General features: G+C 35.5%; 1 long non-coding RNA gene and 1 pseudogene across 1 annotated transcript; one reads left to right on the top strand and one right to left on the bottom strand.

The window, feature by feature from the left end:
- Positions 1 to 4,625: 4,625 nt before the first annotated feature.
- On the bottom strand, positions 4,626 to 5,105 carry LOC149166374 (pentatricopeptide repeat-containing protein At3g12770 pseudogene; annotated as a pseudogene).
- Positions 5,106 to 5,520: 415 nt separating this feature from the next.
- On the top strand, positions 5,521 to 6,443 carry LOC149166373 (uncharacterized). Its single transcript, XR_016260415.1, has 3 exons — positions 5,521 to 5,816; positions 5,928 to 6,140; positions 6,237 to 6,443. It is a non-coding gene; the product is annotated as an uncharacterized LOC149166373 (long non-coding RNA).
- Positions 6,444 to 6,548: the final 105 nt, after the last annotated feature.

Below are 6,548 nucleotides of genomic sequence, written 5' to 3'. Positions count from 1 at the left end.
ATGTTGAATGGGAAAATGATCTACCCAACCAATAAATACTATTATAAGATTTTTCATATATATTATTGCATGTTTAGAATCCCCATAGTTTGAAATCATGTATTATCATTTATGTACATTGGAGGAAGACACTCTCATTGTTTTTCAAATGAATACTTAAAGTTAAATCTTATTGACAATGCACAACACATACTTACTTAAGATACATTACCATTGTGATGTTTTACTCACTTTTATTCATCATAAATATAAGTAAGACCATTATAAATCCTTGTTAAAGCTCAATCTTATCTTTTTTATATTTTTTCTTATCAAATTTTTTTCTAAACTTTAATATTTTTTTTGTTTGTTTGTTGCAATAGCATTGAACATTACTTCTTTGTTTTTTTTTTGTTTTTTTTTTTCTCAAATCTAATTGTTTGGTACTATTTTAATCAATAATATTAAATTAAAATGTAATATTATAATATTTCAAGAGAAGCAATGATTGAATATACTGCTCTTTCAATGGATCAACTTGGTGATGATACAATATCTTATTGCTTTAAACGTCCTTCATGGTACAACACCTCTGCATGTGTAGATATGAAAACATGTGTACACATACAAATGTGTTCACGGTGAAGTTTCTTTAAAGTGTTTTATATTATCCGAGTTTTAGTCCTCATTGGGGCACAAGTTCAAATCTCATGGAGAGGGGTTGAGTGTTGGAGCTAATTGTGAGAAACTAAATATTTTCCCGTGAGGTGTTTAGGCTCACACAATCCTAGCAAAAGCATCATGTAGTTGTGTAAATCATTCTTCCATCCAATATTAGGGTTATCCTTGATGTAAACTCTCCGTGTAGCTAGACAAACATGTGCGCATGTGTGTGTGTGTTTCTATATATATATCTATATATATATGGGGTTAATTTTAATGAATATTAATAATTCTCTAAAACCATGTATTGAAGGAAAAAAAATTAATTAAATTTAGAAGCTCACATGTGCAACTACACATTCTAAGGGATATCATGAGATGTTTGTTCATTAATAAATTTTCTTTTTACATAAAAAGAAAATGCAATAATGACTAATAAATAAAAATCCAAATCCACAATGATAGAAAACTTTAATTTCCCATTATAACCACAATCATGACATAAATCTTGGTCAAATTTCAATGAAAAATTTTAAAACAAATTTCCACAAAAAAAATTTCAAGCAAACCAACTCCATTAGACCATGAGATTTAACAATTATTTTTCACACATATAACAAAAATATTAAAAAAAAAATCCTCAAATTCAAAATATTTAAAATGTAAATAATTAAATACTTCTCAATTTAATTCAAAATTTAAAAAATTAAACCCTAAATTAATTAAGCTATGAGTTGTAAATGAAAACTCATAATAAGCAAAGGTTGTATAACAAAATTATAAAATCGTATTCTAAATGTAGCCTATGAAAAACTAGCCTTACAACAATAAATAGATTGAAAGTTGAAAACATCAACTCTTATAAGTTCAAGTCCATAGATTAGAATTTGATTTTATTATTAAATATGTCACAATGTTATGGTACCTAAATTCACCGAAAACACCCGCTGAAAAAACCACGTGTCAGATACTTTGGTCATGCCCCATGGTTATCGTCATTCAATACGTGACAATGCTAGGACACAAAAAAATACCCGCTATCAAAACTGCGTGGTAGACGCTTTGATCATGGTCTATGGACTGGGCACCCTACACGTCGCCTATGGTAGCAGGCACCCGAGTCGTGATCTATGTCGGTAAATCGACCACCTATATATTCTTGTTTTTCTATACACTTTGTTTTCAATAGATTGGGCTTTGGATGCATATATCCTACGTTTACACACTCATCCCAATGATGCCATAATTTTTAGGACCTCAGACTTTCTAGTGAGGAAGTATATGTTAATGTTGATTTTTTTTTCTTTCGAAATTAAGAAAATTGAACCAAGGATGGATTGCGTATTGGCCATAGCCCTATCCAATAAGTAAATAAATATTATAAAAATTATGGAAGGACTACATCTACCAAAATTAGTATGATGTAAGGAATACCAAAGTAATGCTCAACACATATAAAAAAACCGAATTAACATTTATTGTTACAGAAAAGAGAATCGAACATACTCCTCATTATTACATAAAATTGGATTTATCTTGCAAAATTAAAGTACATCGCTATTATTAAGTGCCCAACCAAATTAAGAAATCACAAATACCTATAAAAATTTGTGGCGAATGGATGCTTCAATGAATCCATGAGATGTGTATCTAATAAACCATTACTTCCTCTAATTAATCTATTAATACTACATTAAGGAGATAAATTTGTAATGCCATAAACTTCAGAGCTAGCCTGACATGAACACAAAGCAAACAAAGAATAAATAATTAACTAAAGAATAAATAAATTATTGATACAAAAAAATTGAGACTGATAAATAAACTTGTTGGAAAAATAATATATATTACAATCCATTAACCTAAGAAAAATAAGATTTGTAAATACTTGTAAAAAACAGTTTGTGAATGAATCCTCCAAAAAATCTAACTGTGCATCCATGAAAATTATAATTCCTGTTACTCTAGCTGATCATCCATATTTTACAAATATTTATTAAATACATAACAAAATTAAAAAGTCACAAATACCTATAAAAAGAGTGGTGAATGAACCTAAAGCCGTGCATCCAAGAAAGCACTAATTATTTCAAACCATCAATCGATTCTCCATTAAATGTAAATTTGTATCACCCTAGGCTTCAAAACTAGCGTGACATGCTGAATACCAAAGTAGAGGGGAATAATGACATTGTTAAAGTACAAAATTATTAATAATTAAAAAAATAACATTGTTGAAATACAAATTGATATAAATAGAACAAAACAATAGACTACTAGATAAATTTGTTGGAAAAATAAAGTATATCGGTGTCCAATAGAAAAACAAGAATTCAATATTACTTGTAAAATAAGCCAGGAATGAATCGTGCAGGAAACCTGTAGGTTGTGCGTCCATAAAAATAATAATTCTATAGCTGCTAATTCATATTAAGAGGTATTAGCCTCCACTAATGCAGGCAATCCATCCCTACTAGGTAAGCATTAAAGACTAATACTTTCGTTTTGTCATCTCCTTCACACCAAATAGGGAAGCATAAGCATGAATTCGAGGGTAGAAAAAGGATTTATAAAGCCCAAGGATAGATTTTTAGCATAGTGTTTTTAGACCTTAATAAGACATAATTATTTCCATCCCTTTCTCCTTACTCCCACTCTCTAATCCGATGGTGATTATCATCTCGTCCTCATGGCACGTCAGAAATATTCCTTCCACTCCCCATTCAATGGTTGCATTTGATTGGTGCAGAATATTCATACATCGTGGTCTCTTGGTTGTCGCATCAAACAACATGGAACGTTGTAGTTTATTAATTACAACATTGTCAAAAAAAAATGGAGCATTTACTAACGAGCAATGGCTCAGTCATATGGATCTTTGGGAATTCTTGTGAACAGGGTTCGATTTCAGCAACAGTTCGCTCTTACCTCTGAGATTCTCTTCCGCGAACTGTTCATCGATACGTTTAAGAGCAAGTGATATGCGAACTCGTGCACAATGAAGGGACTCAGAGTCATACCGAACCGCTTTACCTGCCTCTTTTCTCCCGTTTTCTTATTTCAGTTTTTCATCAACGATCAAAATTCGTTCAATCGTCGCCGTAAGGCGTTTTCCTTTGAGATGAATTGCCCCAGCCGCCTTGGTGTTCTATTGTCGACCGTGGATCTGTGATGTTAGACGATTGAACGAATTTTGATCGTTGATCGAAAACTGAAATAAGAAAACAGGAGAAAAGAGGCAGGTAAAGCGGTTCGGTATGACTCTGAGTCCCTTCATTGTGCGCGAGTTCGCATAGCACTTGCTCTTAAACATATCGATGAACAGTTCGCGGAAGAGAATCTCAGAGCTAAGAGCGAGCTGCTGCTGAAATCGAACCCTGTTCACAAGAATTCCCAAAGATCCATATGACCGAGCCATTGCTCGTTTAGTTCATTCTTAGTAATCGCCTGCATTCGTATCTCATCGATCCTTTCCTTATCTGCTATTTTCCTTATTTTTCTATTCAATAACTAATATACTCCTGGTTTTAATGTGTGCCCCTCAGTTCTATCCATAACTGGGTTCCAGTGGCATTTCTTGGATGAATTTGTATGCCTCTTCTATTCGTCCAGCACGACCTAGAAGATCCACTATGCATGCATAGTGCTCAACCTCAGGAGTGATATCATAATCTTCACTCATGCTCTTGAAATATAGCCATCCTTCCTCGACGAGGCCTGCATGGCTACACGCAGACAGAAGCGAAATAAAGGTAATACTGTCTGGCCTCAACCCTGCTTCATCCTCCTGCATTCGAAAAAAATATTTTATGGCTTCCTCCCCACGCCCATTAATTCCCTGCCCTGCAATTACTGTATTCCACGACACCAAATCTCTCACTGGCATTTCATCGAAGACTTTGCACGCAGTTTCTATACTCCCACATTTAGCATACATGTCTATGAGGGCATTTCCCACCAAAACATCAGCCTCTATTTCACTCTTAATTACATACCCCATGAATCTCCTTCCCCTGTTGCACAACTCCCAAGTATCCGCAGGCCGGGAGCAGAGCCGTAATGGTGATCCAATTAGGCTCCACGGCATCACTCTGCATTCCACGAAACAATTCTAGGGCCTCTTCAGGATACCCATTTTGAGAATAACCAGAAATCATAGAATTCCAAGAGACGGCATTTCTATGAGAGATTGTGTCAAACACTTGGCGTGCAATGTCTAATCTGCTGCATTGAGAATACATGACCACAAGGGCATTCTCTACAGCCACATCATGCTTCACTCCATTAAGTCGAATTATGTGATTATGAATCTGTTTGCCCTGTTGCAGAGCTGATAAGGCAGCACAGGCCTTAAGTACACAGGAAAATGTGAAATTATCAGGCTGTATAGCAGCACATTGCATTTGAGAATAGAGTTGAATTGCTTCCTGGAACAGCTCATTCTTCACATACCCGCTTATCATTGCAGTCCATGTAATCGAAAGTTAAAAATATTATTTTTCTATTCAATAACCAATATACTCCTGGTTTTAATGTGTGCCCCTCAGTTCTATCCATGTCTGCGAGGAGTTTTCGCTGGCCATGGCGAGCAGCTACAAAAAGCAGTGGAAGATAGTGTTACAAACTTTCTTTTGATAGGAAGCGCTGCGAACCAACCAGTGCTTCTCAGGAAAACCGTATTTTGGAGGGGATCAGATCGGCTTGCTTGACATCGCATTGGGTGGTTTTTCAGCGATTATCAAAGTCCTCAAGAAGGCTACCGATAGCGTTTTATAGATCCAGAGAAAATGCCATTGCTGAGTGCATGGATGGATCGATTCTGTAAATTCGATGGACTGAAAGAAGTGATGCTTGATTTTGCCGATTTTGCTGGTATGAAGTTGGCTTATGCCTGTGGAAGTAACCATATAAAGCTTGATCTGGTCAGGAACTCTGCACCCTGCAGAATCCATTCAAAAGGAAAAATTAATCAAATACTCACCTGCTCTGACCTGAATACAATGCTTCCTGCACTTCTGGGAAGGCTCATAAGCTGCACACATCCCTCCAATCTCTGAGCTACTTCACAACCAGCTACCACTGCTCCTAGATTGCACCCAGAAATCCTAATTTCCATTACGTTGCCAGTAGCATTTCCACTCTCCTCACCCATCGTGCTCATCTAGCAACCATTGGTAAGTAATTTGCTAAACCAAAATCTAGAAAAGTTATTTTGCCTTTTAAATTTGATTTTTTAAAATTATGTTGTTCTTAGTAAGAATGTTCCTCTTGTTATTTATTTACAGGTTCGTGTTTCCGCAGTTCTTACCAATGGCCCTTATATGCTCAATCTTGATTGTGACCATTATATAAACAACAGCAGGTCCCTTCATGAGGCAATGTGTTTTATGATGGATCCTACTCTTGGGAAGAAAGTCTGTTATGTTCAGTTCCCTCAAAGGTTTGATGGCATTGACATAAATGATCGATATGCTAATCACAATACAGTCTTTTTTGATGTGAGTGTTGATCAAATTGCATTGTTACAGACTTGCATTTGCGTATGCTGCTTTATGCGCTTTGAAAACTAAAATATTGTATTGGATTGTTTGTAGATCAATTTGAAGGGTTTGGATGGGATACAGGGGCCTGTTTATGTGGGCACAGGGTGCGTTTTCAACAGGCAAGCCCTCTATGGTTATGAGCCTCCTCACAAAGGTAAGATCCATTTTTCAAGTTGTTGTGGACCTAGAAAGAAGAGCAGAAAATCAAACAAGAAGTACAACGACACAAAAAAATTAGACAGGCCAACTGATTCAACTGTCCCCATATTCAATAGTCTGGAAGACATAGAAGGAGGTGTGGAAGGTAAATGCCAATTTCTAAACAGTTTCTTAAGCTACTAGATGCCACATTTTTATATTGCC

This window comes from Pinus tabuliformis, chromosome 5_1, assembly GCF_031772625.1.
Source record: "Pinus tabuliformis cultivar Carrire ecotype Pingquan chromosome 5_1, CPIR1, whole genome shotgun sequence".
NCBI lineage: Eukaryota > Viridiplantae > Streptophyta > Pinopsida > Pinales > Pinaceae > Pinus > Pinus tabuliformis.
Note: the sequence above shows the minus strand (reverse complement) of the source record. Positions and strands in the feature narration are given on the sequence as shown.